Source organism: Phasianus colchicus, chromosome 14 (assembly GCF_987193195.1).
Source record: "Phasianus colchicus chromosome 14, bPhaCol1.hap1.1, whole genome shotgun sequence".
Classification (NCBI taxonomy): domain Eukaryota; kingdom Metazoa; phylum Chordata; class Aves; order Galliformes; family Phasianidae; genus Phasianus; species Phasianus colchicus.
In genome coordinates this window covers 2125656-2148385 of record NC_143449.1, presented here as the reverse complement: position 1 = coordinate 2148385, position 22730 = coordinate 2125656, and the positions used below count along the sequence as shown (strand labels likewise).

The window sequence follows — 22730 nt, the reverse complement described above, 5'->3', positions numbered from 1 at the left end:
CACCCTCAAGTGAGAAACACTTTAGTGTCTTCAGCCTATTAGCCCAATAATTGCAAGAACTAATAATCACACAAATCATTTATTAATGAAATCACGCTTTCCACGTTTTTTGCTGGTTCATTTATAATTTACGATCAACGAAAGGACAGCAGGCAACTAATATTGGGCAGAGCATTTTAAAAATTAATTTTAATGAATATTTTTGCACTGTAGTGTATGAAAACTACCTACTTTGACATCTCTCCAAGGAGCGCCCAAGAATTTTTTATTTATAGCTGTTTTTTTTTTTTTTTTCTCTCAGAAGAAAGATTGCTTTATGATAATTTCGTGAGAAAATTGCGTCCATACCGAAAGTAAGTCTCTGTGAAATCTATTTTTTCTGTGTGTTCAACTGTCCTCCAAGATTTATTTATTAGCAGTGTGCTGTGTCTCATTGTTTTCCCTCAGCATTTATTTCTATTCTTAGAGTCTGGATGACCCCAGGTTTTAGAGCTGCAGAAATCTTCCAGTCAGAGTCTTTATACACTCGCCTTTATTTTATTTTATCTTGCCAGAGTGATAACCATAAGGTTTTATGTCTCTTCAGCTGATCTATACAGAGACTTTTTGATGATTGATTTTAAATTTGTGAGGCTGGCAAAGCAAAATGTTTGAAAATTGACACCATTTGCTAGTATTCTTATGGATATTCAATATCTCACTTTAATATATCATCTGTTGTGTGTTTCCCATATTGAGTGATCCATGAAAGCCCTGAAGTTATAACACTTTTTCCCTTCATTTCTATCTGCTTTTCTACTGTTCTCTGAGACGGATTCACATAAGCCAGGCACACACGCGCTCCTTCACCTTTCAAGCTGAGATCCTATGCGCATCAAGATGCCCTCTTAAATAACACTGTAAGCAAGCAAATGGGAGCTGGAAAAGCCAGAAAGAACTGATGTTTGATCCTGCTCCACTACAGTCTTCTGAAGTATTGCCATTGGCTTCCATGACAATAATATATGGCCTTTAATCTTCTTCTTAGCTAAGCTACTTCTCTCTCTCTCTCTCTCCTTGTTGGTAAAGTGATCCCTTGCACTGCGGTTGGTAACATAACTGTCTCTTTGAGCATTGCAAGGGCCCTGCAGTGCCCATTGACAAAAACAGCTTGGTGCTTCAGGGTGCATTAATGAAACAAAATTACTCACTTGGGTAATTGCAACAGATCACTAACTTAGTTGCTCATTAAGTGCATATACTTTTCTTTTTTTAGAGGCTCTTCACTCAACTGAGTCTGAAGATTTAGTTGCCAAATTTCACTGGGAATAACAGCTAAATCTGAGGACCATCACTACTTTGTACAATTAAACATTAGTAAATTAAAAAAAAAAAGTCTTAGAATTTATATTTTATTTCAAGTTTTAGAAACCATTTCAGCATTGTTTTTTCATTTTTTTTTAAATTTTTTTTATTCCTTTTTTACTTAACCCTCCCATTCAGTAAAGCACAAGAAAAAGTAGGAAACGTATTTATTTAGTTATTTCCAGTAAACAGAACAGTGGAGTAAAATGGAGTGTGTTTGTGGGGGAGTTTCACCTTCAGTATCTATCTTGTAATTTTGGTCTTAGATTTTCTATTTTGAAAACACTGAAAGTAGATGAAAACTGAGTTTTCCTATTTTATTATAACTTTCTGCAAGAAGGAGTAAGAATAATAGAAAAAAATATTCAAGGATTTCCAAACTGATAGGAATACGCTTCATTTCTATTCTAAAATACCAGAATGGAACACCAACCTTAAAACAATATGCCGTTCACTGCTATCAGAACAAATAATTCTGTTTCAACCACCTGCAGAGATTTAATGCACTTTGTAGCAGGGCGCATAAACCTGCACCAGCCTCTTGTGGTGACAAATCATCTTTTCTGGGAGTAGTTTTGCAATGCAACCCCACCATACACAGGCGTGTGTGTGGGTCTGCTCATGCCTAGTTATGCAGACATGCCTAAAAAAATCCTCTGTTGTCAGTGCTTCCAAATTTGCTCTCATTAATATCACTGATTTAAACAACATCACCTCTTAGAATGGATCAAAGAAGCAAAAGGCAGTACCTCAGCAGCTAAGGCCCAGACCTTTCCAGCCTTTAATTACAACCTACATCTTTTAGCACTCTGGAAGAGAACTGACACTGTAGCTGGGATGTGCTTACAGAAAACATCAGGAGTTGTAACTGCAGCAGATTGTGCTGTCTGACAAAGAGCTCAAAGGGCAAGACTAAAATCATGGGAATAGATGGCAGCTCCAGCCAGGCCTTATTTTCTATTTTTCTGCACACTGGCATCAGAAGAAGTTATCATATGCCAAGGATTACTGAGCAACATAGCTCTGCAAGGAACCAGACAGACTCAAAATAATGTTTTTCATACAAAGCACAATGAGGTCATATTTGTCTTTCATCTGGGATAATAAAATTATGCCATGGCTACATCAGGCGGCTTCATGCTGAAGACGTTATTGTTAATCAACATTTTTAAGCAGAAGCATTCACATATCATCATGTAGTTTGAGTTGGGAGTAACACTGTTTGTATGCATTGCAAAGCAACCAGAGATACCCTGAGTGCCTTTCCTGCGTCTCACAGTACTGAAGACAGAAAGCTCCAGCATAAAGCTACTTGCACAGTCAGATTCTAACAGTGCTATTCAGCAGAACAGAAGAAAATGTACAAAACTTTCACATAAAAAATGGGAAAAAAATGCATCCTTGCCTCCAAAAAGAAAATGAACTTAGTAGAGAGAATTGTTTTGTTGTTGTTTGTTTAATCTTCTAGTTCAGAACAACTGCTTCCTTTGCACTCTTCCCAATCTCTTCCTCAGCTTTAAAGTTACTGCACCACACGCTTTAAGGATGCTCTGATAGATTCTGCAAATGTGCATTCAAGCAGCTGTTATACAAATAAACTGAGCTTCTTCAAAGAAGTATCAACTACGTGAACTCAAGGTTGCCTCTGTAAAAGACTTTCAAAGCAAGCTTTGTTGTGTTGCTAAGATCCAGACAAGGAATGCCAGCCTGGACAAGGTTTAAAATGGATTTAAAGCATTTTATCATCAGACTCAAGTCCTCAGAGTGACTAAAGAGGGCAGGAAACACTGGTATTTGAAACTCTTGAATTTTTATTTCCCAGCAGGAGATGAACACTCATATTGTTCCTCAGTGTTTGAGTGGACAATGTTTTTATTTCATTTGAACTGAAAAAAAATTAATAAAAACAATGCTGCACAATGGAACACAGTATTGTTTGAGTAAATAACACTTACAAGAAAGCCAGTTCATTATTACCACTTGAGATTGGAGACCTCTACTGAGGCCAGTGACCTGCTGTGCTGGGAGCTATGTAAATACATGATGAGACACAATCTTTGGGCCAAAGAGCTTGCAATCCAAACACACAAAGCAAACATTAGAGGTATTGTGATCCTCCTCATACTCAGTTCAGGCCTCACAAACTCCACGCATGGCCCCTCTGCAATAACGGAAACATCACTTTTTTCCCCTTCACATTTTGTGCTCCAAGGTCCTACGCTCAGCACTTCAGATGAATGCTGCAGTGCAGTGCAGACGTGTTCTGCCCTTGTTAAGAGCTGTGACCACAACAGTCCTCCTTGGGAGAAAAAAATACGCATGTAACTCAGCAACAAGGCTCCCCATTCCTCAGACCAGCTGGGTCAACATCTGCTTACCCCTCTCCAAAGCCACTTTTCCTGTGGCATGAAGGTGGGAGATGCTGGAATGAAACCCACTGCAGGTGGAAGGAGAGCCAAAACTCCATCCTTTGCAAAGGTCACTGCAATAACATCTCTAACTGCCTGCTGGTAAGCATTTCAGGTTGCCTTCCTGCTATCAGGTAATGAAGCAGACAGAACAGACTTACGCATCTAAAATTAATTTAGAAGGAAGCTCCTCTGCAGCACTTCCACCTATTTCCCTTCTTCTGCTCTTGCAGCACATGGCACTTCTCCTGGCAGCATGATGGTGCACAGTGTGGGCACAAAGCATGAGATGAGAAATGTCTTGAGGGAGAAGGCAAACACCAGCATCTCCAGTACCTGGCAGCATTTTTCAGCACGTTTGAGATCAAACTTGAAATACATATAGAGCAGCTGAGACTTGCAGGTGTGTGGCATCTGTCAAGAGCAGGCAGTGGAGTCAGCTGCTGATGGTTCATAGCAGGGAATTGCAATCAGGCTCTCAGGCACACCAGTAGTCTTTCACTTACTGTGGTGGACTGCTGCAGTTTGATTTGCCTAAATTTAAATGTTTCCCTTCAGTTTATCTGGTTGTATCTATTTACTTTTTGTTTCTTTGGTTGGTTTTGACTGAAGAGATCTTATTCCAGAGCCAGCAAAAACAGATCTGGCATTAGTATGTGTCTGGATTACTATGTTCTCTAGAGAAGTGAAGACCCAACGTACACCTTACACTTTGTTACAGTTCTCACCAGTACTATTATTACTATATTTTCTACACATCATTTACTGTAATGATGTAATAAATGGCTTATGAGATTAGATGTGGTAGTTAGAACAAAAATAATTTGAACTACTAAAGCTCATTAAACTCCAATAGGAAAAATAATAAACAATTTACCCTGTAAATATGTATGTTAAAAAAAAAAAAATCTGTGAAAAGAATTTAGAATACTGCAGTAAAACTCATCAAAGAAGAAAAATTCCTAACAAATCCTTGGATGTTTCCCTGAACTTTTCACCAATTAGTTGCAGTCATGCTAATTGCTGTGAAGAGGATTTGGCAAATTGATGGTGCCATCCAGCAATAGCTTTATTCATTCCAACCAATAATGATGAATTGGCCTCTTGTTCCTTTGCTCTACCCAAAAATCAAAATGTAAACTTTGAGAAAGCAGAGCACCACAGGGTAGTGGGAAAATGTAGATGGAAACTGACCAGTAAGTCAACAGTGTATCAATGCCAAAAATCAGTACTCTACAAAGGTTGCTTTACTGCACTGATGTATTTTTAGGGAAAATGTGACCAATGATATCTGTAAAAGGGAAGGTCTATACTGGAAATGTGACTACAGACTCAACAGGCTTATTCATCTTCTTGTTAAGGCACTGGATTGGAATTTGCATGAATTTTACTGCATCCAAGAAGTATTTCTGAGCAGCAATTCCTGCTGAGATGACACACTATATTGCCTCTCCTCAATCTGACTCGTCTATTTTAAACGCCTATACTCTTCAGAACAAAGAATGATTGCACAGGGCACTGGGAAGCAAGCACCCAGTTCTGTGCACTCTCCATAATCCAGCAGAGCAGACTGTGGCACTCATGGGGAGATACGTTGCTCTCCCACACTGAATTTTGAGAGAAGACAGGGAAGAACAAAGTAGCATCATGTTTTCAGAAGCTAGCCCAATCTCTCCTCCAGAGCCCATTCCTATAGAACAAAAAAGAATGAAGCTGAGGGGCATTGCTAGGATTTACTGGGCTAGCCGAATTCCTTGTAAGCATTCAAAAAAAAAGTCTGCTTCATTATTCTAACATATAATAATAGAGCAGAACCCAGTAGATTAATACTTAGTGTCAGAATTTAATACAGAACTGTTCAACAACAGAGTTTTATTTCTTACACTGCTTTCAGGAAGTAAATATCTTCTAATTTGAAAGGGAGCTGCCATTTCTTTATAACAAATTGTTCACATCTATATCTTCAAATGTAGATACGAGTGCTATTAGATTGCTTTTTAAAGAAAAGGATCACTCGGAACGAGTTGTTCACCGCCCCTCTATTGGTTAGTGTTAAATTATTTATCATCAGGCTGGTAGGATTCAAATCTAAACTTTCAAAGACTGGGCTGACACAGGAACTGAAAAACTGTATTAAGTCCTTATGAAATATTAATCACCACCCAGGTCAATGAAATGAAATAAGGCGTGGAAATTGTTGCTTCAGCTAACATTAGCACACATAGTAAGACATCACTTATGATGGCTGTCTCATGTCAAAACACACAGAGAGCAAAAAGCCCTACAGAACGTGATTCGGGATGTGGCAGCTGATCTGGTGGTATCAGTCCTGAGCACTGTAATGCAAATAGGAGTCTGATTTATTTTGAGGGGGAGGGTAATTTACAAGAAGTTGTACGTAGAAAACCACATTCTCATTTTACTAAGTTCAAAAGTAACTGTTTTAATCAAAGACTGTTTATAACAAGGTTGATAGAGTTACAAAAACAGACTTCTTTTCTGTACACATATAACCCTTTTATACTTTCAGCTTTAAGGACCATAAAAAAGGATAGTAAAGATGAAAGAAATAAAAAGAATGACAGAACTAACTCCTCTGAGCCGCAATCTATGTCAAAGCAGAACTAAAGTGATTGACAGCTTGCATTAGTAATGAATAGAGTGGGGAAAAGCTGCCAAGAATCTGTAACAAGGTCAAAGCCTTCCAATAAAGAATTACATTAGCCACAAATCCTAGGTGGAACTGTGTATATACTTCAGCAGTGTGACTTTAACCACAGTACTATTTCTACTGTCTTATTTGACCTTTTTCCTGGTTTTCTTCCTGGGTTACAGTAAATCCTTACTCCTCACCACACCTGTGAAGAAGAACAGGTGTAACTTATCAAACTCCCTGCGAAATTATGAAAAACAATCAGCAGATGAGGAGGAATTTTAATGGCACATTCCTGTTGGTACACACAAAAAACTTTCTGAACTATTGGTATGGTAATTGCCCTCCTTTCAATTTCCCAGCATTCTTACACACACTTGATGTGGAAGGGAAGGGGATTTTGCATATTAAAAGCAATATTGTATCCATGATTTGTGCATGCGTCACCCTAGTCACCTCAGAGATTGGAAGCAATCTTGTCAGCATGATATTATTCAGAGGATGTGATGTATGCAGACTTTCTGCTGTACAATATTTTAGTGAATGGATTAATGTGCCAGAGTATTATTGCACTGTGCCACGATGTGCTACTATTTGCTTGGCATGTGGAACAACAAGAATGCTCTGTCACCAAAGGGCCTCATTTGATGTAAATGGGGCCATTTTATTATATCAGCACTGCCTCACCGAATCCAGCTAGATGAGCACTGAGGTCTGCTCCAAAGTAACGCCTCCTGTGTTACGATGTTGGCCCACGACATCAGAGGTGGATGTTGGGGGGATGGCAGTAGAGGCTGAACATTCCCACCAAGATCCCGTTACACTGCGTGGCCGTGTGACAGATGGCAGTAGAGGGGCACTCGGACAGAATGGTGTCTGACATGGAAGTGCGTATGGAGCGAAGGTGTGCCACTGAATTCCTCCATGCAGTAACAATGGCACCCACTGACATTCATGGATGCTTGCTGAACGGTGATGGAGATCAGACAGTGGATGTGAGCACAGTGAGGCTGAGTGGTGCATTTCAGCAGTGGCGACAGTGACAGTGGTGGTGCAGATGTTTACGAGCATGGTGTGCAGGTTCCTGTTCATCACTGATGAAACTGCAAAGCTAATGCAGAGCTAACAGTGGTGACTACGTTGAAAAGCAGTGTTTTGTAGCTGAGAGTTTTCTCTATCAAAAAGTGTTATTGTACCTTTGTATCTGCTGTAGTTTCCATGGAAATAAACAGGAGGTGTTACTTTCTGAATTACCGATGTATATAGAAACTTATTTATTGTCCATAACGAAAATGTAGAAAACTACATCTTTCAGTAGACTTTGTACATCTCTGGAAGTTAATGGATACTGATTTATAATTTTATGTTAACATCCATTTGTACTCAAGTGAGTCACTTATTAGCACTTCTGCTTCACTTATTTCAGCAGAAAGTCCAAGTGTGGTCACGATTAAAAAAAAAAAAGTCCAATACTCTGCTCTAAAGCAAAGTACTGCCTTTTTTTTCTCAATCACGTATGGCAGAAACTTGGAAAAATGACATTGCAAATGAAGCACATGACTCAGTTCTACTTCAGTTCCAGCTGAAAACAAAATTCAGCCTAGAGGGCCCAGCGGGAACAGTGACTGGGAGTTATGCCACCAAAATGTAGTGGTGCAGATAGATCCACATGAAGCCTCCAAATCCCCATTGTCTCTAGTTGCATCTGCTATTTGAGAGGAAAGCTCATTTTACTATACCTAGCAACCAAGCAGTCAGAAAACATGAGAAAGAAGGATTTTTTTTCTTTCGACATGTAAGACAACACCTCTGAGCTTGAAGTGGTGCCAAAAAGCATATCTTGATCTTCCACAGCTTTACAGCAACACAGTCATTCACACCTGTGTGCTTTATATGAGTGGTATGAGGTCAGCTCAGGGAACTGCCTGGGAATTTGCTCTCTGGGCGAATCTCTTGGGAGCGGTGCAGCAGCATAACCAACTCTAGACCAGAGCAAAGAGGATGAACTGGGACATAAGTTCCTACAAGCCAGCAAAGGGGAACAGCCTGGTGCAGTCAAAGACACCTTTGTTTAGAAAGTGCTCAACATGGCTATTCTCAGGAATATGAGGGAAACAAGAAATGTAAAAAAGCAGAGATAAAAACTGAACCCGATCAAAACTGTGTGTGTAATATTTAATTAAATGAGCTTCAGCTGCCACAAGCTGGTCGCAAGCTGCATGCCTTATATACTGTACAAAGCATGAATCACCAGGACTGGTGCTGTGGCTTGTTGGCTTGTACTCAAATGAGTAAGACATGAACAATCTATTGCTGCTGAGATGGCTACTGCTCTGCTGTAAAGATAGCACTGTGGTTAAAGCACTGCTTTGAGACTCTAACAAACTCATTAAATTGCACATCTCTCTGGGATTTCATGGGTAAAACAAATTCCTGATGCTCCTTTCCAGGTGTTATTAATAGAGATAGCATTGTGAGCATATCCAAGCGTATTTCATCAGAGCTAAGGTGTAGGATAACAGGCACTAAGAAAACCCACGAGCAGACAGCTTCACTGCTACTCCCATAAAAAGGAATCATTGTTATTAATATAGGGCAATTACTCTGAAATACTTTCGGAGAAAGTATTCCTAAATATACACGATGAATTTATGGTATGCCATCAAAGCACATAATGGTTACAAAAATGCACACTACTTGTTTTTTGAACAAGCAGAAAATTTTCTAGGAGAACGTTAATAGAGATGAATGTTAAAACATAGATGTCCTCCTTACACTTTATTTTAAAATGGGGTGAAAACCTCCCTTCAGAGCGGAAATATGAACTTTCTGGTTTTCAGCCCAGTATGAGCTCCTTTCGCCAGTTACATTATACCCTGCTTTATTTATTTTAAAACAAAACAAAACATAAAACATTGAATCTAATTAGGGTTAAACATTGTCTTGAAGGATCTTATGTTAGAACAGAGCTAAATCTTTAAGCAGTATCCACAGCTAATTGTGACATACATAAGCATTAAGAAAAAAAGGTGCTTCTTTGAGTGATAAATGGGCCTGCAGATTCTTCACAACATTCACTATAAATCAGAAAAGACCATTAATAAACAGTCAAAAAACAATGACAGTTACTACAAGTATCTGCTCTCATACTTTGCCTAATACCATCAATGTCATGTTTAAACCTGACATCTTAAATCTTCTACATGAAAACCCTTTAAGACAAAAGGGTCAGCTATTTTAAACAGCATTTTCTGTGCTTTTTATTTTGAATGACAGCCAAAGAGAACAGAGAATTTTTAATTCTTTAAACTTATCTGGCTAAAAATCTTGCCTTTTAGCCTTTCTCATCACTACCAAGGTCCTTTCCCTGGGATTCTGTGGGCAAGCAGTTGACATTTCTTCCAGTAGGAGCTGTTGGTGCTCAGCACCTTCAGAACGGTGCTGTGTGAGAGTCAGGTCAAAATACTGCAGAGAAAAGGACTGCACTGTCTGTGTGCCTGCTGAGGACAAGTTTGGAGTCAGTTTTGATTTAGACAGGAAAGACTAATTGGGACTACCAAAATAACAGTTGCATTGCTGGATGCCTTCCAGAAGTGCTACTTTAGTACTTTACCTCTTTAGAACGCTACCTGCTTTCTTAATCCAGGCCAAGAGGAACAGGGATGCGGGCAGAGCCAGTTACTATCTGACCTGAAATGGTCTGTAGAAACCACTGCACCTCGTCTATTTTTTCAATATGGACAAAACGACCTACACCTTCAGGACTGGTTAAATTATTTCTCATTGAAAACCTTCCAACTAAGATGCTTTCATTCTGGATACACATTCTTGAATTACAGGAAATTGATTTTTCAGCATCATCATCTATTTTCCTCAGACTGATGACAGGTTATTGTATTAGTAACCTGCTGGAGGTTCCTGACAAGCAAAGGTCAGGAAAACCCAAGGCCCTTATGGGTACAGAGGTAAATAAACAAAGGTCAATTTCTCTTGAACTTCTTATAGTTTTCAACTTGAAAATCATTCCTTCAGTAAGGTGCAAAAGTGTTCTTTACACATCTGCCCAGGCAGAGTCAATCTCCTAATGCCTGATGCAGCACAGTGGCTAATTGCCTGTTATGTGAGACTTGAAGCTCTCCTGCTCATTAACAACAAAATGAGGAGTGAGGTGTCACTCTACCAGAAGGGAAGTGGAGAAGTAGTGGCTTATTTCTTTTCTGCATTAGAATTAAACAACAGCAACAACTACAACAACAGAAAAATGCACCCCTCTCTAGTTTTGCCTGCAGAATTTGGGATAACGTAGGCAATACAGTTTAATTAACAAAAGACAGTGCCCAAATTCCAACCTTCACAGAATAAGGAAGAACAAACTATAAAACAGGTTGAGCAGGACTGATTGCTTCTGCACCAAGTTTCCAAGACAGCTCCACTAGTGTTTGCCTCTCCTGCAAATGCTCAGGGAGAGACACAAACACAGCCCAGGCCTGAAAGGCTCACACTGAACTTCAGTGCTGAGCTGGAAACTACTTGGTAGTAACACTGCTTGGCTGATCCTTCTGTCTTTGCAGAGCAAAATCTACGTGGCTAGGAGAGCCAAACTGTAAGTCCACACAACACCTTCAAAACTCTGGAACAATTTACTATCTTAACCAATGCTTTCTTTCCTCCTCTGCTTTCTTAAAAAAAAAAAAAAAAATTGATTAAAAAATCCCCAAAATGTTCTTACAAGTGAGTTATGCAGACTGCTGTGAGAAAACATGGTGTGGCAGCATGTTGCTCCTCCACCACGCTCAAGTTGGGCTGGATTCCTGCATCAATGGGAGTTTGACACAGGCAGAGTTTTTGAGCTGAAGTTTGTACTTGCTAGTTTTGAAGTGGAGAGGCTGTTATCTTTAAATCTGAATTCATGAAACATCACTTATCGTCCAGGTTACAGATGGACTCAGGATCTCATATTTGGCTCCAGAGTTTGGATAACTCACACTGCATATCTGGGGTTTGGGTTCAAGCCCATCTTGAATATAAACTTAGAATGAAAGAAATACATACAAATACTAGGCACATTATAGTACATTGCCAGCTGTTTTCTTCCACTTACAAGACTGTTTCTGAGAAAGTAATTTTTTTTTTTTTGGTATGTGGTGGAATATGTGAGTGATGACAAGCTGGTATCCCTGAGTTCAGTGTGAACCTGACCTCATTCTCAAGTTTAGGGTGCCTCTTGTTCATGCCTTCCTAGACCTCTCAGGCTACATTCTTTATTAGATTTGTTGAGAAATGGAACAGTGTGCTCACAGCCTTTTTTTTTTTATTTTCCCTTGAAAAATATCTGTTTTCTATCTGTGCTTCAGTGACAGCCTGCTGCTCATTTTCCAAGGAAATCCATGCCAAAAGTCCAGATAGCAATTGACTCACGGGCTGGTATACACAGAGCTGGCCTTGTGGGTCATGTTCCCAACTGAGTAATGGACTCACTGTATTATCCCTGGCAAATCTTGCAGGTTGGAATTTTCAAGCAAAAGGAAACAAAATCAACTTTTGTTTTGTGATTTGATTATTTTGTAATGCTACAGTTTATTCATTTTTGTTTATTAATTTGTTGGTCCAATGGTTTTTATGTGCTGCAATCTCAAATAGGTCTCTGTCTATTATCATGTTTTATATAGATATGGGAAATGAAATGTAAGTCCGATACAATTACGGTTGTGTGCTGTGCAAGACAATACTGTAAACACAATGACAGCCTGAAAAGCTGCTTAGCAAAATGATCTTAATATACAAGGCAGTGTGAAAATGTAAAAAGAATCTATAATGACAACAAAGATTAGCCATTTGCTCTCTAACCTTATTTACAGAAGCAATCAGAGGTATTCAGGTCGAGTTAACGACCCTGTCTTCAATTAATTCAATTGTCTACAAACAGCACTGATGCAGTGGTTGTCTCAGAGTCTGCCACATAGTCTCTGAGGGAATACATAAGATTCCATTAAAAGTGACAATAATAATGCATTTATTACCGAAACACTATTGTATTATAAATAAATTCCTGATTTTAAATTATGCTCCATGCTTTAGCAGAAATTCAATTACTGAAATAATAAAAAAGATGGTGTATTTGCCAAGTGCTCGGACTATAATTTGGCTGCTTAGTTACCAGCAGTTGGCTCTTCTGCAACTTCTTGTTCACAGAGTATTTCTTTTGAATAAACGCCAGAATTTTTCATACAAATTTCATGAACAAGTTGCAAAATGAAATTTTGAGCTTCTGAATCCAATTATGAAAGACATAACTAAATCTATTATTGAAAAAATATTCTTGAAAGCCCTTCTTGCTGTTGTTCAGCTCTGTGTAGTAATTGAGGTAAGCACAGGTGCTGTTCATTATGGGCCATTGTGCACCATCTGAATTCTGGGAACTGTAGAATTCAAATAGTTTGAACTCTGTTTGTGTGAATAACAAACAGGCATGATTTGGAGGTTGTTTGTACGAGCTTGCACATTGCTCTTCTGGGACTCCTAAGGCACCTGTGTACCCTTTTGAAGCCAAAACAATATCATTTATGTTCTGGCTATTCTTGCTACAATGATTTTGCAGGAGTAACATATTTCCCCACTCTTCTTCCCCCAGGCTGCTATTAACAGTTGAAATATGACCAAAAGGAACAAGGACATAACAATTATCTAATATACTGGGGACGAGAAGCTGTAGAGAAGTTCTTTTAGGCTTGATGAGATTCAGGCAGGGAATACATGTTGAGAAAAGCAGGAACTGTTCATACTTAGTTTTGTTCCCTTTGTAAACCAGTTTCTCATGGTATATAGTTAGGCATGAAAGACAATTTCATTTATTTCCCAAGAACTGGTATGCATTCTCTCTTTGGGGGCACAGCCATGGGCTAATGATTCACCCCTCGTCTTCAGATTTTTTCTATGTAAAACATGAAGAGATGCATCCTGCTATGTGAGTGCAAATGAAAAACTGCTGACAAGTCTTCCTACTGGATCCCACAGGTGTCTGCAGCCATATGGCAATGCGCAAATGGGCCGGGCTCTTCAAGGGATCACAGGCTCTCACCTCTGCGTATTTCAAAACATGCTGTCTTGACAGTATATTTCTGCTGATGGTGATTATTTACCTTATACTTGTATTTGTTGATGTATTACTGGTAGTTATCAGCAGAGATGCTATTAAAACATCTGGGGATGGAGTGTGTATGTGTGAGAGCAGCAGCCAGGCAGCCCAAAGAAAGGAAACATGGAACTGAAGTTCCTGCAGTCTCGGTGTTAAACTAAAAGACAGTTTTTTTTTTCCTGACAACGATTCCAGTGCAACCAGAGCTGCCACAGTTCAAGCACTTTCGAGAAAATATGAAGCTGATGGGAGATGCTATCAGACAACACTCTGCAGAGTTCAGCAAGCTCAAGAACTCCTCGAGCAGGTAGAAGATTTAGATATGATTCAATACCTGCACTGTGATTCCTCAAAACTTGCAGCAATGAAAGTTAGATGATTTATTATTTGAATTAACATTTGTCAAACGTTGTCTGCAGTTACAGCTGCAGACTTTAGTGCCATCTGGAAACCAAATTATGACTCAGGAAGGGGAAACAACTCCATACAACAAACAGCAATTAAAGAAGGTAACCACTTCCCTAACTTTTAGGGAAAAAAAAAAAACAAACAACAACAACAAAAAAAAAAACAAAAAAAACAACTTGCAAGAAGGGTTGGGATCTCAGTGTGCTGCTTGGTTCCCATATTAGAAACTGGCTGGTGACATTGGAGAGGACCATATTTACATTAGACTCCAGACTTCTAAAGAGGGTTGAACTGGCAGTGAGACATAAAGAAAATCCCCTATTCAGTGTCTGGCTTCAGCTCTTGACAGCAGACTTCTCTTTCAGCTAGGAAGCCAGAAGGAATCTGAACAAAAGTGGGTATTTCCTTCCAGTTGTGGGACCACACATAGAAAGGAGGAGGAGAAGGAGTTGGAGAAGGAGAAGGAAGTTGAGAACACTCACAGTCCAAAAACACTTCAGGAATTTAGTGGAAGACATATTATCATGCCAAACTAAATGTTGAATGAAGTTTAACAGCAAAAACAACATATAAAAGGATGAGAAATAAGGAGTTTTGTTGAGTAAGGCAGAGACCAAAACTGTGCCCATGCATTAAAGTTCCAAGCCTAATGCAGTGGAATTCCGAGAGCATAAAGCTACATTTGTATACAGGCACTGTTTGTAAGTGGGAATATGCCATGTTTTAATACATGGGTGTCAATTATTTGGGGTTTAGGCTTTTCCACTGGTGATCATAAAAGAGGATTATTTATATTCTGCAACCTGTACCCTAACAGTAAACCAAACTCCTATAAAAAGTTAATTACCATCACTGAGAAAAAATAGTTTTAAGTCTCTAAGACTGGGTACAGACTTGATTTTTGCTGCATTTTGTTCAAGTTGTATGTATGCACATTTAATACAATCATCCCAATACACGCTTGCACTTCTGTATAACAAGAGAGAATCAGGAGAAAGGTATTTGATATAACCATCATTCAACTTAGTAGCTTCTGCTCACATGAGGGGAAGCTGCTCATCATCTGTGGGAATGACTTGGTTTCAGCTGGGACAGAGTTGATTTTTTTATAGTATCTGGCTTTAGGAGGAACGCTTTGGCTCTAGGAGAAAAGCAGAGTTGATAACACATCAGTGTTTTAGCTGCTGCTGAGCAGTGCTCTACAGAGCCGAGGATGTTTCAGTTTCTCAGCTTCTTGCACTACCCTGCCAGCAGGGGTGCAGGGCACAAGGAGCTGGCAGGGAACAGAACCAGGACAGCTGACCTAAACCTGCCCAAAGGGATATTCTGTACCATATAGCAACGTGTGAGAAAACTGAAGGGAGTTGGCTGAGGGGAGCTGCTGGTGCTCAGGGAGCTGCTGGGTATGGGACAGCGGGGGGTGGGCAATTACTTTGTGCATCACATGTTTTGTATATGTGTATATATTATTACTATAATTACTGTTATTTCTCTCTCTTCCTTTTTATCTCAGTAAACAGTTTTTTTGATTGTTTGTTTGTTTGTTTGTTTTTTCCTCAACCCATGTGTTCTACTCTTTTTTTTTTTTTTTTTTTTATTCTCCCCCTCATCCCAGTGGAAAGGGAACAGTGTAGGAAGGGCTGCGTGTTGTTCAGCTGCCTGCTGGAATAAACCACAACAGGGAGAAAAGCTGTTGAAGTGGGATAGTCAAGGTAATTTGCCACAGCCATTTCTTTCTTCCAAGAGAAACTGGACATTGCATGAGGGGTAACAGACTTTGTCCTCCAAGAGGAAGTAAGTGTGAGCACTTGCTTTGTGTAGGGGATGCCTTCACAGGTTTCCATCTCAAGCTTGTGACATGTTGCCACAGCCCTGAACTGGGCAAGATTCAGAATGCCAGATGTGGGAGTCATGAAACACAAAAGAACATTATTTGCAACTGGCTTTAAGGGAAAGTACAGGAGAGAAAAGACAAAATGAGAGCTGAAAGAAGTAACAGATGGAAGGGGCAGCCAAACAGAGTCTGTGATAGGACAGAAGAACTGGGAACTCTTGGGAAGAGAACTGGGGAGATACAAGAACAAGTGAGTAGCCACAGCCACAGAGAAAGAAGGGCTCTGTTGAACAACCTGCCATTTTTGTTAAGAATACATATGAGTGGCCTAGAGTTTGTGCACTGAAGATGGCTTTACATTTAATAGAGCCCTGGACCACATGACTTTTGGGAAGTACTACAGCTAGGTAATGCTATGAGGAGTGTAAACATTTGGCCCACAAAAAGCTTTGGAAAGACTTAGCTCTCAATCCTCCTACAGAGATCTAATAAATCGTTTTGTCATTCCTTACTCCTGCTGAAAACCCTCTTCTCCTCTGCAGTAGTTTAATTTACTAAATGTCTCCTTTACACAACTGGAGAAAGCAAAGCCTCACTCTCCTGATCTTCATGTTGGCATAGCTCTGTATATTTCTTCAGTTCAGCCATGGCTGTGGCACGACTGTGTGATAAGTTATTCAACTGAACTGAACTGAAATATGGCCTGAGACGTTCAGACATAATGTGAGGAGGATGACACCAGCAGCAGTGCAGGCAGACATTTAGGCAAATTACAATTATTCAAGTAGCAATTTAGTTCGGTTACCAGAATTAATAATCTTAACTCAAATTCTTACGAGAAAGCAATGAAATAATTAATGACTGCGAATGCAAATGAACGAGACATTTGTTTCATACCAAATCTGAAGCAACACCTCTTGTAGCACAGTGGCCTCCATCACAACATAAGGTCATTGCTTCAAAGCTGGTGTGGGGAGAAGGGCTGCCTAATTATCCCCCATATCACTTTCTGCAACACCCAAGTGACCTGGAACAGGTATCTACTCAAGCACTGATGCAGGTCAGCCCTGCACAGCTCCTGAAGGCTGGGTGAGAATAGCACAAGTGGGCATGGCTGAGGGCCAGTGGAGCATTTAGCTGTCATTATTCCTATGGCAGATTCACATGTACTGAAAAGTAGGCTTAATGAGGGAGCGTTAATTTATATCCATCCATAAGAGCATTACAGGGCTCTAACACTGACCGACCATGGGTCTAACAGGTTTTAATACTTTGATGCTCTGTGTGGACCAGAGAAAGTTACAGGCATGATAACATCCAATAAGCCCAATAAAAATGGACATCAGCCAAAGTGAGTTCCTATATGTCAGATATTAAATATGACTAATGTTGTTTGACAGTGTTCACAGAAGGTGCATTGGAGTCTCACTACTTCCTTATCATTACCACAGAAAGAGAAAGGTAAAGCACTGCAGGAATATAAATAATTTGAAAAGCCTCATAGACAATATTCTACTGTGCACCTCATTTGCACTTAAAAAAACCTGCCCTACAGACCTTATGTACTTTTAAGATTCATCTGAAAGATACATGAAGAAGTCTTCCAGTCAAAAATGTACATATTTAATGGAATTAGATCTCTAGGCAAGAAAATGTCAGAAGAAAAGGAGAAATATTAAAGTGAATGCAGGGTGCTCCTTTCTAGTCCTTTCCTGCTTTGATAAATATCTTCTGGGATGTCATTTACTAGAAAGTCATGATTTAACAAAAAGAAAAACTGCAGTATAAAATATACTCTCTTTATTGCTGAAGTAAGTTGCTATTTTCATATTTTCCCTCTGTATTCTGCTTTTGTCAGCCAGAGGCCTTGATATTTGCTTTTATATCATCCCTATTGAAAATGCAGTGCTTATTGTGAAATATTCAATTGCAGAGCTCTTCTGATTCCATGGCAAGGGGAGATCACAGGGATCTGCACTGCCACAGTTCTTTCTCTGCCTTCCAGTCTCATGTGAGGGCAAACAAAATTAAGATAATAATAATAAAAAAAAGTAAAGAACCCTGATTGTGGTGTTGAGTAATCACCTTGGGCCCAATGGACTCGAACAAAATCCTCTTTATTCAGTTCCAGTGGCTCCAGCTGCCGTTGCTGAAAAGCTGCTGAGTATCTGCCTTCACCCCTTTGCTGCTGGCAAAATGAAAGCTCCTGAAGACATCAATTCAGATGCAGTCCTGTAGAGGCCCGCAGCCTGGACCCGGCCGGCAGTTTGGGTAGGGGTACTGTGATCTACTTTAACTAATGTGAACGATCTTGTGCTCCAGTGGTGATGCAAAGGTTGCACCACAAATCTTCCCCAGAGTGGGACTTGAGAAGTGCAACCCTAATCAGCAATTCCCCAGAATGGGAAGCAGAGCTATGAGAAACCCCCTCCTCCCCCCAGGGATGACCTGACCAAAAAAATTCTCATTAAAATTGGTATTGCTACCAGCAGAACATTTCAAACTTCCCTCTAAAGCAATCCATTTCTGTTCAGAAAATTCAAATAAAATATTTTGAGTATCATCCACAATGAAATATTTTGCTTTATTAAAATGAATTAAGGTTTTTGCATAATAAGTTGAGCTCAGAGTGTAGTCTCCACTGAGAGCTTTAAGTTGTCTCCATCCTGTCTATGAGGGATGAATCTTGTACAGCGTAGTGCAAAGCCAATGGAACCTTTAATAAAATATGTTACTTTCAGGACTGTCAAAATATTTTATTTGATTTGAGATAGTTATGAAAAACCACTCTATATAGCTGAATTCATATGTTTCAGTTTACTTTCTGTATAAAAATGGCCAATTTTTCAGACTACACTTGAAATTTCCTAATTCTTCTGCATGACCAATGACTGTGTTATTTCACATACTTTCACAAAAAGACAAAAGAGAATCTGCTAAGAGTTCTCAGCCCCTTCTCTACATCTAGATGTAGATTTGTGCTGATGTAATTATAAAAGTGATTTTTTTTCTGCATACTTGCATGCCATCTAGGATGCATATATTACATGGATAGCTGCATACAGTATGATTATTCTATGCATGAAGCCTTTCATAAAATATCTTACACCATGTGCATTCCCCACGACAATCAACTGAATCCAAAGCAAAAGCTTTAGCGCTTCTTGTTTCTACAAGGGCTTTTAAGATGCTGAATCTTGGCAAGTGAGCCAGAAAGTTCTGAACAATACCACAGAGATTTTGGCAAAGAAAAGGCAATCAGAGAAAATTAGGATTCTTAGTTAAATGTCTTGTTTTTAGACCACTGTACTAGATTTTACCAGAGCCGTTTCTCCAACTTACTGGAAGCAGAATGCTGCTGCAGTGGAATACAATCCATTTATATCTTGCTCAGTGCCTGCACATCTCCCCCACACATATTCCATACTGATCCACATTTTCACACATCTGCTTCCCACTGCATATGGGGAATTCACCCTATAAATGCCAACACTGTATTACCTTGAGGATGTTCCTTTCATTCCAAACACGCTGTCTTTTTGTGTACCAGATGCTGAAGCAGCCACATCATCATCCTTATCAGCCCCCACTGCACCAAACTGCTTGCACCTCAGAAAAGAGCAGTTTCAGGCTGTTCACAACCCAAGCAGGCATTTCTGTATCAGTTATATTCACATTTTAAAGACTTTTTTAAACGCTGTTTTTGCATTTTGCAAAATGAGATGTGCGAAGGCCCCTCAGTAGCTGTCTGGGACGTGTGATGCACGTAGGTTTGTGTTCGATCACAGTTACTTGTTTCTACACAGAATTTCACTGCAACTGCATGTCTTGGAGGAACTGATCCAGCTCACATTAACTTGACTGAGAGCTGGAGCTGGTTCTAAGCCACACTGGCAAAGTGCTACTGCTCTGAATTACAAAAAAGTAAGCCAAACTTCCACAACTTTACAGGGAAACATACTCTTCTTCCTTCTTTCTGTTTGGTTTTACTGAAAGTATTCTCAGCTTTAAGACAAGATCTCCCCAAACATTTCTGGTGACTCAGAACAGAATCTGTCCATACTTGCAGAGTTAAGGCTACGATAAGCTCAGCTATGTAAGACAAGCTTTTACTTACATTCTATTTAATAAGTAGGATTAAAAAAAAATCTTTCATCTGAAGAATTAGCTTGCCTACCCAAAACAACAAGCTGTCTCTCTTCTCTGTATGCCTCATATACCTCACGGCTTCAGCAATGAGCCCTTATCATCTTGCCAGCTTTCTCTTTTTCTGCAGTGCTTTGGAGCCAAATTCTCCGCTAGGTACCTCCAAAGAAATCAATAGAGATATGCCAGAAGAGGTTTGGGTTCATGAGACAAAGCCTTCACTGTTATAGAATGATGCTGATCTAACAATGTAAATGGAGACAGGCTGTTTCACACTACCTGAGGACTGTGCATTATATCTGTAATGACAGCATGGCTATCAATGGCATCTGTGTCTCTCTGCTTCCAGCCTGCAGATGATTTTAAGTTGTCAGGTGCATTTTCTTTTGTTATTAAATGCAGTGATTTTCTCCTGCATGCTGGGAGTCCAGTCAGCCCATTGACTGAAGCAGTACCCTTGTTCCTAAAATGGCTAAGGGAGACCAATGGCTCAGTGCTACAAGAGTGCTCTGGCTACTCACAACCAAGGCCAAAAGATATTCTGGTAGCATTTAGTAATTAAGATTTCCTCTTTTGCAATCTGCCACAGGAGACACCGCAATAAGTGGTGGAGACAGTGCACTCCAGCCTCCTGCTCACTGATGTTCACATGGGGAAAAAGATACTTTGCTATTGACTTTCTGAGCCATGTTGAGAAATTTATTTCAGTAGTGTCAGTCATATAAAATGATAAAAATGGTGCAAATCATGCAAAGGAAGAGAAGCTGACTTAGCATGATTTGAGTTTATGTAATTAATAAGGTTACTAATTAATTGATGGAGTACTATTTGTAATTGTCCCTATCTAATAAATGGATTAGGACATATGTTTTAATGTGCACCTTTTCTCATTGTTTTGGACACAAGAGTATGTACAAAAATGGAAAAAAAACCCCACCAAAAATGACCAGTGATACAGAAAGCAGACAGCAAGAGACAAATGGAGGGTTATGCAAGATTTAAAAAAATACCACGGTCACTTCCTGGAAAAGAAATCGCCCAAAGAGCCCAATAACTTTCCCAATATGTGCAGTAAATGATGACATGAATGAGACGTATTGTTCATCACGGTACATAAATAATGCCTAATGCCAAGCATTCATTTAGCACTCTACAGCACAGGACTTCAGCTGCTGAGGAGTGAACAGCGTCGTTATCTTAGGAAATCAAGAGCACAGCTTGATGTGAGCTTGGTTCTGGGGTGCTGGCACAGCCTACTTCAGAGCCCTGCTTCATGCTTGGCACCTGAGGAGACCCAGGACAACGGCAGCTGCAACACTGCTTGATGGCAGCACTGCACAGAGTCAGGCAGCAGAACGCTGCCATGCTGCCATGACTGGACATACGTGCGCTCCTCCAAGGATGGCTAGCCAGGCTTCCTGCAAGGGGCCAGCATCAGGTGTTGGCAAGGTAGCAGAGAAAACAAAGCCTACATGTTTTCACTCCATCATAAAACTGAAAAATCTTTAGGACTACCACAATATAAAGACACTGTAATTAGGACCTGACCCTAGATTTAAGTAATCCTGCCTCATCTCCTGGCTGTGGAGAGGTGCTTCACGTGCCCCTCACACAGCTCTATGAGAGCATCCCTTCCCTGGGCATGAGTCTCTTCTGAACACTTGCTCTCCCCCAGCCCTGGCAGTGCTCGCTGCCCTAGGCTTTGCATTGTGGCACGTTTGCCTTCCACCTCTTGTGGCCATAACTCACTGCTGAGGCATTTCCCAGCAACGTAGCACATGGGTGTCATCAGGCCTCTAATGGTTGGTGCACTGTGATCTAAAAGGAACTCTGCAATATCAATTCTTCTAATGGTATTAAAGGAGGCAGTATTACTTTTCATTTGTCCAAAATAATCTAATTCAGTGTAACATAGTCGAAATTTCATTTCCTATATCTTTATTAAAGCAGTGCCACTCTTCAAAGAGAAATGTTAGCAGAAGAAAAAGCAGAAATTGTTTTTATTGTTTAGATTTTTTTTTCTAAAGGAAACAAGAAAGGCTGAAGGTAGACTGGCTCCATATTAGCTTGTTATCATCCATGAATCATAGAGATTTAAAGAAGAAAATAATAATAATAATAAAAAAAAGACTTGCAACTGCAATCTAATCCAGTTTCCAGTGATCAGAGGGATTCATTTAAATCTCACTGAAGGAGTTCTAATTAGCCAGGGTATCCGCCAGCTCTTACAAAGAGCAAATATTTATTCCAGGGGTGTGTACCACATACTTGTATAATTGAATGGACTTGGGGTATGTTTGGGGTATGTTTTTGCTTTGTGACATATAACTTCATCAGGAATGTTTTGCTCCCATTCTCCTGCACTGGCACAGGGATGTCTTTCACGAAACATGGCGTTCTGCGTTTCAAAATGTTTGAAATAAGGTGGAATGCTTAGGTGGTATTTGCCTATAGAAACATTTATTTTAATGCTTTCTTTCTTTAGTGCCTTTACTGCAAGCAAAGTATCAAAACTTCACTGACCAATATTATGAGAATATAGTAAGGCAAATCTCAAAAGATGCTCAGATTACTAACAAATGACACTGTCCTATAGTACCTTGCTCAACAGTAAACGAATTACAGAAGCACTAATCACTTTGAAGTTAATAAAGCCTATATTGGCTTTCAACAATTGGCATTTGCTTAGCTGCTATGATTGTAGCTATTTATTCTTAGTTGAGCAATGTAAGATAGCAGAAGTTTCACCTTTCACAAGTTTTAAATCCCTGTAGAATTGACAGAAAAACTGTAACCACAAAT

At 39.7% G+C, this 22730-nt stretch overlaps 1 protein-coding gene across 5 annotated transcripts in view; it reads right to left on the bottom strand.

The window, feature by feature from the left end:
• The window catches only part of AFF2 (ALF transcription elongation factor 2), a 346941-nt gene that overhangs the window by 35345 nt on the left and 288866 nt on the right, over positions 1-22730 (bottom strand). The gene's annotated exons all lie outside the window — the stretch shown is intronic.